The sequence below is a fragment of the Eretmochelys imbricata genome, chromosome 2 (genome assembly GCF_965152235.1).
Source record: "Eretmochelys imbricata isolate rEreImb1 chromosome 2, rEreImb1.hap1, whole genome shotgun sequence".
NCBI classification, from domain to species: Eukaryota; Metazoa; Chordata; order Testudines; family Cheloniidae; genus Eretmochelys; species Eretmochelys imbricata.
The window spans coordinates 20,720,849-20,732,246 of record NC_135573.1 but is presented as its reverse complement, the minus strand read 5'-3'; the positions used below and the strand labels follow the sequence as shown (position 1 = coordinate 20,732,246).

The 11,398-nt window shown below is 43.8% G+C and overlaps 1 non-coding gene and 1 pseudogene across 1 annotated transcript; both read left to right on the top strand.

Annotated features, from left to right (window-relative positions):
• The first annotated feature begins 360 nt into the window (after positions 1–360).
• LOC144261702 (small nucleolar RNA U3) lies at positions 361–567 on the top strand. The gene has a single exon (XR_013345398.1). It is a non-coding gene; the product is annotated as a small nucleolar RNA U3 (small nucleolar RNA).
• Positions 568–3,879: 3,312 nt separating this feature from the next.
• Positions 3,880–4,070, top strand: LOC144261705 (small nucleolar RNA U3; annotated as a pseudogene).
• Positions 4,071–11,398: the final 7,328 nt, after the last annotated feature.

Sequence of the window (11,398 nt, the reverse complement as noted above, 5' to 3'; positions counted from 1 at the left end):
AAAGAAACATGCCCTGGATGTCCAAAACTGTGTAGGTTATAGTTTCTAGAGAGTTCTTGGCTTAGCCAGCTAGAGGATTGTTGTCTTAGGCATTGCAGAGAAGGGAGCAGGGAGAAGATTGGTGGAGTGGCCTGCCTGTGTCTTCAGTTTATGCAAATGAAAGGGGATGGCTACTTTGAGCCACTTTGCTTGAGAGGCAGCCTATGGAAGGGGGCCATGGAGGGCAGAGTTGAGAGCCAGGATCTGCTCACCTTGGGCTTCTTATAATGCTCTCTGTCTCGTGAAGGCCAAATTGTAGCAACCAGCAGTTAGAGGAGAATGTGCTGGAATGGTCTGTGACTGGCAGGGTGGGTGTTGGTTAAGACTATGCTTTCAGGGGGTCATTTCTCTAGTTGGTGACTGGAGAAGGGTGGCTGTAAAAACCTGGTCTTGCTAACCACAATGAGGAGCTGTAGTGTTTCTTTCTGAGGATGAGTGTGGTAAAAAGTGCTATTCTGTGACAGCTACTTTCTGCTGTAGAAGAATGTCTTGCTTTTCCTCAGGAGAAGGGAGCTCAGTCTGAGTGGTTAGCTTTGAGCTTATTGTGCTGGGTGTGTGAAAAAGAGTTTGGGTGTGGGTGCTGGGATCTGTACTGCTTGTGGGTTAGGTGTGCTGAGTCCCCTGCAATGAAATGCTCTGTTTGCTCTCAGGTACTGTGTGAGTCAGCTGTGTTTTTCAATAGTTTTTAGGAAAGGGCTTTCTTTGTATGCGTACTGTCTCTTTTATGTTTTTGCTCCAAACTCTAGTCAACAGGTTTACCATAGAAAGATTGTGTTTATTCTCTTGTTTGTTCTGCTTCATAGCTATTTCTGTTCCTTTGCTAAATCTGACAGATTGTCTCTTTGTGGTACCCTGTCGATTGTCCTCCATACTGGAATGAATGGATGATTCTTCACTGCTAACACCACTGGATCCACTGATGCCTGGGAAGTTTTTGTTTGTTCCCACTGGTATTTCTAAGATCAGGAGAACAGCAACCAGAGTTCCCACCATTCACACTCTCTGAGGAGCATAGCACACATCACTAACTCTAGGTTACACACTGCTGAGTGACTTTCACCCAGGTGAAAAGTGATTAGAAATTTTGGTGACGTTTATCTGGACTCTGGTCCAGGTCAAAGGAAAGCCTCTGGTATATATCCTGGCTTTTAAGTAGAATCCCATGCTTTCTTTTTTTATTTGTAAAAAAAAAATCCGGGAATTTTTCAGTTTATTTTCCAACAATTAAACCTGGGATGAAATCATGTTAAAAATTAAAAAAATAAGAAAAACATGAAAAATCAGGGGGGAGGGAAAGAAAGAAAAAAGCTTTTGTAATATACACATTTTACTACAGTATAATTGAAACTTCTTTTTTTAATGCACTAAATATATTTTGTCTGTCTCAGAGCTGGTAGTTTTTTTTCAAAAGTTCTGGTTTGTATATACGCACAAAGAATCTTCAAAGTATCTTCAAAGTATCCTCTTGCTGGCTTAGAGGTCGTCCAACTTTGAAAATAAGTGCTCTGCATCAATAGATCCAGTGGGTACACTCAAAGCTCACCGTGCCACTTTGCTGAAGTTGGGCAGTGTGTCTTGATGACTGTTCCAAAAAGCCAGCACATCCAGTTTCGCATTGTCGGGGTTAGGCAAGTTCATATAAGTAGTAAATTCCCTTTTCAGATTTGAAACTTCATCTTTAGTGGCAAATAGTTGAGCCACTCTGGTGTAATGGTCATAGTCTACTGCCAAATTCAGTTTGAGGAAGAGGGTGAAACACCTGGATGACATTCCAAAAAGAATATTCAGCAGTCCCTCGGCCCGTGCCGCTTTCAGCAGCTCCCATTGGCCTGGAGCAGTGAACCATGGCCACTGGAAGCCACAATCGGCCGAACCTGCGGACGCGGCAGGTAAACAAACTGGCCCGGCCCGCCAGGGCCTTTCCCTGCAAAAAGAGCGGAACAAGTTTGGGAACCATTGGTCTAGGAGATGCATTAGCACAGTCCACGCATTATTTACATGGCTGGCAGCAAAGTACAAGCTCATCCACCAATGTGGCAAAACAGGGGAGGGTAATCAGAAGTTGGCTCTGTACTCATCTTGCACTGTGTAAAACAAAGCCTTCAACTTGTTCACATGCTTGAAAATGGCCCTGAATCCAATGATGCAAAAATTCACTTCTTTCATTTCTTCTGTAACAGTAGCTGCTGACAGCACAGCATTGAGCAGGACAGGTAATACGTAGCAGCTCTGGTTTCTGATTGAGTTTAATCTCCTGTGTAAATTTAGCCATGTTGGAAGCAGAATCAATGTTAGTTGTGGCCCCATTTTCCCAAGTTAGTTGATACATCTCAAACAGGTCAGTTATTCCTGTGTTGACAAAATCAGTGTCAGCAGAGGGGATGAATATCACCTCAGCACAAAACAATGCAGATTTATTCACTTTGAAATAAAGAAACAAAAACAAAAGGCCAAGAATCGGACAGTTGAAAGCATCAGGAGACTAATCAAAAATCAGACTATACCCCACATTTCCAGCAATTCGTTCTATCATTTTAGCTACTAAAGCATTGTCATTTTCTTTCAGATACTTACGAGTGAAGTTGTCTGCATTAGGAAGGGTTTTTGCTGCTGGACAGTATTGTCACATAAAGTCACTAATAGGCCCCTCTGCAATTAATAGTGAGTGTCCAGCAAAACAAAGAGCACACACAAATTCATGGCTATATTCTCTCTTTCACTAATGCCCTGGTGAAAGCTCCTGATGCTGACTGTTTATCCCAAAGCTCACTTTCTTCTTTAAGCTTCTTGTGTTGCTTGCTTTTTATTCCGTCAGCGTGAGTACTGATCTCAATGCTGCAGTACTTGCAGCACAATGAATCCTCTTTACTTCTGTCTTTACTTTTCTTGAAAATTTCTATGCGCTGATTTTCTTGCTGATATTCAGGCAGAGATTTGTGGTTTTGTTCCATATTTACCTTTTTATCTTATCTTTATCGGTGGAGGATTGATTAAATTCAGTGCCACACTAAATAGATGCAAAGAAAATAGGTGGGCAGCATCTCCTTGTGAGCCAATCATAGCGTGATATTAATATTGTTTGATTTTTTTCTGACCTCCGCTGTGTGTGTGTTCTGTATTTTACACTGCAAGACTGCTTCTATCTCAGAGCTTCAGGACACAACAATCGCGTAAAGCATTAGTGTTTAACAAAAATAAATACCCCAAAAATATTGAATGGCTTGATAAATGGGTGTAAATCAGTAAAATATGAACTCCTTTAATTAAAAAACCTGGTAACTTATCAGTGAATATCAATAAAAACTAAAAAACAGAACACTACTTTTGAGTCAAAGCTTCTGGGGTGGGTCCCAAAAAAATTCTCCAGGGGGTTCCTGCTCCCTGGAGAATGATGAGACTGGTCCTCAGGTTCAGGAAATACCCCTTGTTGGAGAGCCTGGCTCCCCATGGCTGACTTCCTCCATTATGGTCACTGGTGCCAAAGAAACATGCTCCGGGTATCCAAGACTGTGTAGGTTATAGTTTCTAGAGAGCTCTTGGCTTGGCCAGCTAGAGGATTGTTGTCTTAGGCTCGGCGGAGCAGGGAGAAGGAGAAGATTGGTGGAGTGGCCTGTCTGTGTCTTCAGTTTATGCAAATGAAAGGGGATGGCTACTTTGAGCAGCTTTGCTTTGAGAGGCAGCCTATGGAAGGGGGCCATGGAGGGCAGAGTTGAGAGCCAGAATCTGCTCATGTTGGGCTTCTCATAGTGCTCTCTGTCTTGTGTAGACCAAATTGTAGCAACCAGCAGTTAGAGGAGAATGTGCTGGAATGGTCTGTGACTGGCAGGGTGTTTGTTGGCTAAGGCTGTGCTTTCTGGGGTCATTTCTGTAGTTGGTGAGTAGAGAAGGATAGGTGTTAAAGGCTAGTTTTACTAACCTTGATGAGGAGCTGTAGTGTTTCCTTCTGAGCATAAGAGTGGTAGAAAGCACTGTTCTGTAGTAGCTGTTTTCTGCTGTAGAAGAGCAGAAGAAGAGAACGCAGTCTGAGTGGTTAGCTTTGAGTGTGTTCTGCTGTGTGTGTGGAAAAGTGCTTGGGTGTAGTTGCTGGGAGCTGTGCTGCTTTTGAATTTGGTGTGCTGAGCCTCCAGTGGTGAGATGCTGTCAGTTTTCAGCTCCCATATGATTGGGCTTTGTTTTTCATTAGGCTTTAAAAAGGGCTTTCTTTGCATGCTTACTGTGTCTCCATTATGTCTTTGAATCCATTTTCTGCAGTCAGCAGGTTTACCATAAAAAGATTGTCTTTTTTGTTTTGCTTTATCTTCATAGCTATTTCTGTCCCTCCCCTTTCTGACGGTTAGTGTCCGCATGGCACCTGTTGATTTTTCTCCACACTGGGATGAATTTATGATGCTTCCCTGCTAACACCACTGGAGCCACTGATGCTTGGGAAGATTTTGTCTGTTTCCTCCTGACATTTCAGAGGTCAGGAGGACAGCACCCAGCATTCCCATCATTCACTCTCTCTGAGGAGCCCAGAACACATCACCAACTCTAGATTACACACTGACGAGCGACGTCCATCCAGGCAAATAGCGATTAGACATTTTGATGGGGTTTATCTGGACTCTGGTCTGGTTCAAAGGCAAGCCTATGGCTATATATCCTTGCTTTTTTGGAGCAGTTTCCCAGGGTGGGAGGGTTTCCATGCCTCATCTCACATCTGCCCATCATGTCCAGCTACTTGGGCCGGGTGAGGGCAGAGGGATGTTGCCCTAAAACCTGAACATGCAACATGAATGCCCAAGCTGTTGCTCGACGAGTTGGTACAGTAGCAGTCTCCAAAAGGTATACAGTGCTGACTTTTCCAAACACTGACCTTAATGTGGGTCATTCCTCAGCTCTCGATTCTGAATTAAAGGAAAATGGCCAGCACTTGGCAGGAGCAAGCTGAGGTATTAGTTAATTAAATTCCTTGTAGTTTTTCCTTTCATGATCATGCTAAATCCAGGGATAAGTTGTTTGGCAACAGCTTTGGCTACTACTGTTCTTCCAACCCTTGCTTTTAAGCTTGAGATTAAACATACTTAAATATGGAAATCACCAGCTGAGGCCTGGCAGATTTTATGTATTTCTTAGAAAAGAGCCAAACATTAATTGATAATACAATGCACTTTCATTTACGTTTGAATAATAAAGCAATGTGATCACTGTTCAGAGCTCAGCCCTTAGCCAGTTCCATCTATTATTCATGGTTTCAAACTATAATAAAGATACATACTTAATATCTGTTTTCCAATTAAAGTTTATGGCTGGAGCTTGATGATGGCTGTATTTTTTGGCAGTTCTTTTTAATTTTCTTCAAATGGTTCCCTGGGAGTTCAAACATAAAGACACTGAGTGTTTTAAAAAAAGTGATGTTGTATTTTGTGGCTGAAATGGTATATATGAACATATGTGGAAATTGTCACATATGGTGGCTAAAGGTAGGCACTTAAATAGATATCTGGGCACCTGAGCCAAAGTAGCTTGACTTTCCAGTGGTGCTGAGCAGCCACAGTTCCCACTGACACTGTTGGGAATTGGATGCATCTTAGATAAGTAGCTTAATTTTTCAGATGTTGAGCATCTGGGGCTCACAACAATTGGAGTGGGAATTGTGGGTCCTCCGTACTGCTGAAAATCAAACTACTTTTATTTATTATCTGCAGGGCCTAGAAGGCCCAGTTATGGGCCAGATGCATAAACATGGATTTACGTGCCTAACTTTAGCCAAGAGTTGACAATTCTGGCTGTATAAATAAAATGAAAATTTTGCCCATAAAATATATTTGGTGTTAGGATACAACAGGTGGATGAGGTGGTGTCCCATTTAAGTTTATGTGGAGGCTAGCATTTACAATCAGACTAACATCCCTCTGCTTCACACTTTTAATGATTGGGGTGTGGGCCACTAAATGAGACAGGTCTGATTATGTCTTAGGAAGAATTATGCAGCTGAGACCATTGGGTTTCTGATCAGCCCCAATATTTGATATCTGAGTGGGTAATCTCTCCCTGTTAACAAGGGCATTGAGCTGAACAGTGTGGCGTAGTAAAAGGTTAGTTGCTTGTAAGGTTGTCAATAGTCCTGTAGAAATAAGGGTTGACCGTTATTTAAATAAAAAATTGCCGGTTCCATACAAAATCATTATGGGATGCTTTTTATCCCATATTTCCTCCTCTGCCCACTCTCTCCCTTCTTGTGGGCACCTCTACACATCCTGAAGAATGAAACAGGCAGCATTCAATGACTGGTTCTTCTCTCTGTACAATGTTTTGATTGGTCACCCTATCTGCTAGGAGGTGGGTCTATTCAGTGAATCGGGATGCCTTTCCTACAGAGCTGGCACACATGGAGTAGTGGGGCTCGCCGTGGGACTGGGCTGCACAGGGAGCTGGGGCAAAGGGCTGCAGCTGCTCCATAATGGGAAGGAGTGAAGGCTGGCTGGGCAGGTTTCTGGGTCCTGCTGTGCGGCAAAAGCATTCCCCCCCCTGAAGGAAGATACTCCCTGTCTGTGCCCCCCAGCAAAGCCCCCTCCTCTATGAGGACATCTGAGGTCTGCCCCATATTTTTGAAAGATGGTGTTGACAACCTTATTTGCCAGGCAAACTCCTGAGCAAGTGAACAGAAGCGGCCAAGGTAGTTTTGGAGGGAGTGTGTGAAGCTTCCGTTCTAGATACAGTTCTATCCTCTATATCAGTGCCTCTCAAACTTTTTTACTGGTGACCCCTTTTATATAGCAAGCCTCTGAGTGCAACCCCCTCCTTATAAATTAAAAACACTTTTTTATATATTTAACACCATTATAAATTCTGGAGGCAAAGCAGGGTTGAGGTGGAGGTTGACAGGAGATGGGGAATATCATTTTAAGGACTCAGTGTAGGTTTTGGAACTTCAGAGGGAAATTCAAGCAAAGTATCTGCAGGGCCACCTTAGGCTGCAAGGGGGTGCCCTGGGATGGGACCTGTCTACACTCTGTTTGAAGTGCAAGTTGCTGACTGTGCTGGAAGAAAAGATGCTGGGTTTGGAAGGACAAGTACAGAGGCCACAAGACATCAGAGAGGCTGAGGACTTTCTGGAGAGCCAGATTTGGGAAGCATCACCTTCCCACATTCAAGAACAATGAACTGGCAACCAAGGAACCAGACACTGTGAAAACCAGAGAGGAAACTTGTCAGTCTGTAACGACCAGAGGCAAGAGGACCAGGTGGCATTCCACATGGCTGAATGCAGGTGTGGACAGACAGCCTGTTCTAAGTATCAGAGGGGTAGCCGTGTTAGTCTGGATCTGTAAAAGCAGCAAAGAGTCCTGTGGCACCTTATAGACTAACAGATGTATTGGAGCATGAACTTTCTTGGGTGAATACCCGCTTTGTCGGACACATGTAGTGGAAATTTCCAGAGGCAGGTATAAATATGCAAGCAAGAATCAGCCTGTTTTAATTAATTTCAAACTCTACACTCATCTCCACATGCATGCTAGGCTTTCAAAACTAGACCCATAAAATGTTATCCCCCATATTCACAACAAATTAATAGTTTCACCAACTTCCCTCTGCCACTCCTGTTTTCCTAAGCACATGTCCCTGATTCACCAGGTCTGCTCAGCTCAGAGACCTAGGGGGTTCAGGGAGGGAGGCAGGTCAGCACAAGGTATAGGTGAGAGATGGAACAAAGGGAGAGAAAGGTGGCTCTGAGGGAGGAATGCAGGAGATACATCTTGATTTTAGTCAGGCTTTTGACACAGTCCCACATGATATTCTTATTAGCAAATTAGGGAAATACAGTCTAGATGTATCTACTATAAGGTGGGCACACAACTCGTTGAAAGACCATACTCAAAAAAGTAGTTATCAATGCTTCACTGTCAACCTCAGAGGGTGTAACTAGTGGAGTCCCACAGGGGTCAGCTGTCCTGGGTCCAGTACTATTCAACAGCTTCATTAATGACTTGAAGAATGAAGTGGAGAGCATGTTTATAAAATTTTCAGATGACACCAAGCTGGGAGGGGTTGCAAGCACTTTGGAGGACAGGATTAGAACCTCAAAAGGATCTTGACCAATTGGGGAATTGGTCTGAAATCAGCAAGATGAAGTACAATAAAGACAAGTGCATGGTATTTCACTGTGGAAGGAAAAAAAAATCAAATTTACAACTATGAAATAGGGAATAACTGGCTACAGGGTAGTATTACTGAAAAGAGTCTGGTGATTACAGTGGATAACAGTCTGAATATGAGTCAGCAATGTGACTCGCAAAAAAGGCTAATATCATTCTGGGGTGTATTGACAGGAGTGTTGTATCTAAGACATAGGAGGTAATGTCCTGCTCTACTCATCACTGGTGAGGCCTCAGCTGGAGTTCTGTATCCAATTCTATATCCACCATACTTTAGGAAAGAAATGGACAAATTGGAGAGAGTCCAGAGGAGAGCAACAAAAATGACAAAAAGTGGAGAAAACCTGACCTATGAGGAAAGGCTCAGTATTCAGTCTTGAGAAAAGACAACTAGGGGGAGATCTGATAACAGTCTTCAGATATGTTAAGTGTTGTTATAAAGAAAACTGAGATTAATTTCCAAGTCCACTGAAGGTAGGACGAGAAGTAATGGGCTTAATCTTTAGCAAGGGAAACTTAGGTTAGATATTAGAAAAACCTTTCTAACTATAAGGGTAGTTAAGTTTTGGAATAGGCTTCCAAGGGAGGTTGTGAAAACCCCATCACTGGAGGTTTTAAAGAACAGTTTGGATATTCACCTCGCAGGGAAGATCTAGGCTTTCTTGGTCCTGCCCTCAGTGCAGGGGACTGGGCTTGATGACTCCTCAAGGTCCCTTCCAGTCCTACATTTCTATGAAGCATCAGTGCCCTCAGTGCACATAGACTGGGGCTCTCAAGGGTTCTGTTGCCTGGTGTTCCAGGATATCCAAGGCATTGGGCCATTCGTGGCTCTTCACAGAATTGCAACCTGCTGTGCTAGAGAAGAAGTGGCTGCAGTGCTGCTGGAAGAAGGAAGGTAGTTGGGGACGTGAATGTAGAAGGGGTATTGAATGATTTAACTGCTTGTTTCCTGACTGGCATTGGTGGACTACGCTGCCTCACAACTGTAGAGGCTGATCCAAAGCCTACTGATGTCAATGAAAAGCCTTTAATTTGTAAGCACTCCAGGGCAGGAATAGTCTTTACTTGTTCCCGTGGACTCAACAGCAACAAATGAGGTGTGGGGGCTTATCTGTAATAGTTCAGCCCTGCTGGTTAGAATTTCGTAACAGAGACTGAACACTCCAATTCTTTTTTTTTTTTTGCCCTCTTTTATTCGAGTTACACCCTACACAGTCCTGAATCTTTTTTTTTTTAATTGCAATGTCATTTTTTCTAGAGGAGGATGTTCAATGAGATTCTTAAAAGGAGTTTAACATGAGGTTAGTGTCTCATAACCCCGCTATGAGTTAACTGGAAACAGAGGAATGTATTAACATTTTTATTGATTGCATTTCCCCCCCTCAATCAAATTGACGTCATTCCTTCTTCTCCAAGCATTTAGAAATAAAAGGGGAGCCAATTAGAAGGAGCCCTGGCTGAATGCCGCTCTACAGGGGATTATATCCTCAGATGCTAGCCCTGTGTGCAGCTGTAGAGCACAGCCTGGATCACAGCTCCAGGTAATGGGAAGAGAGCAGGCTTGTGGAACCAATGCTTGGGCTGCACCAGTCCCTGAGTGCCGGCCAGCACAGCTGGCTGCATGAACAGGGGAAAGCATGTGGCACCCTTTTAAAGGATGTTGCAATTGACTTCCCGCTCCCCTATAGCACAGCAATAGTGCACTAGAAGCACTGTGTCTCTGAGGCCCACGGCCTCCTTGTGCTTCCCTTAGGGAGAGCATACCTCTTAATAGAATCTTAGAATCATAGAATATCACAGTTGGAAGGGACCTCAGGAGGTCATCTAGTCCGCTATGTGCGCCATGACCCCTACTCAGGGCTATGCTTGGACTCAATCTATCCCTTAACGTTACTGATTTGACTTCTGTGCCAGATCCTGTGAGCAGAGCTTGTGCATCAATGGACTCTATTGTGGGTAAATGGTAGGCTGTTCAGGGCAGGGGCTAGTAATCTGTCATCTGGGTTGCAAGTCTGGAGAGGAAGCAGTTGGTGGCTTTAAGTCACCTTTACTATCCCAACACCAGGCTAGTTTCTGGCATAGGTTAAAGCCTGCTGTACTCAACCTAACAGCCTTTAGGGTCCACAAAGGCAGCTGGGCACAGGGAAACCCCATCCACACTCCCTCTTCCTTGGTCATGGAGTCCACTAGTAGAGGGGATGGCTCTGAAGCCACTACAGCAGCTGTATGCCACCAGAGGAGGCAGGGGGAATCCTCCAGTGATTAGTTAAGCTGTTTTAGGCATGCTTCCCCCCAACCTGTGGAACAGGGCAAAAAGGTCCTAATGTCTCAGGGTATCTGGTCACTTGTCTTTATCTGCACTTTGTTCTGGGCCTAGCAAGCTTTTGCATCTTTAATATTAATAATGGACAACGTTGCAGCAGCCTAACTTGTCCCAGTCTGCAAACTGACTTCCAGAATCCAAGAGCAGCAAGCGTCAGAATCTCCAGTAGTGACCCGCCTCAGAGCCCAGCAGGATGGCCCCCAGGGTAGGGAGTTATCGAGAGGAAGGCGTGATGTTATTCCCATCCTTTACAAACCTCCTAGATACTTTAAAAGTCAAGCTTCTGTTACAGAAGAGCTGAGTTTTAGATTTGCCTATTCTGTTCCCGTTTTCTCTCTGTGCGGATGCCGCCAGCCTCCTGGTTTCTTTTGCTCAATTTTCTCCAATTTCTGCATAAGCCCTTTAATAACATTCTTTGAGGTTTCAGTGCTTCTTCCCTTATTAGTACTTTCAAATCCCAAATTTAATCTGTTAGCTCATTTCATTTGCAAGCACGCTCATCCTTTTTGTCTCTCTCCTCAACCAGATCTTTATGCTCTGAGCTTTCCTTTCTTCTCTTCAGTACTGCTGTGTAGCTGGCATTCCCCCATTGGCTCTTTCTCATGAGTCTATGAGACTCTGCAAGAACATTGTTTGGATGAAATTTGCCCCATCTGTATAGGTTTTATGTACCTCAAAATGACATTGATATGCCACAAAAGTAAAAGCCTCTCTTTTATATCAGCTCTCCATCCATACATTCAAGTGACTATTTTGTCTTGGCCCTGTTTTCTCCAGAACAAGTCATAGGTAATAATGAAGAGGAACAATTGCAATGGTTGTCCTGACCCTTCTTCCCTATGCTTTACATTTGCTTCCTGTAATTCCTGGTCAGAAATAGCTCAGTTCTGATGACCTT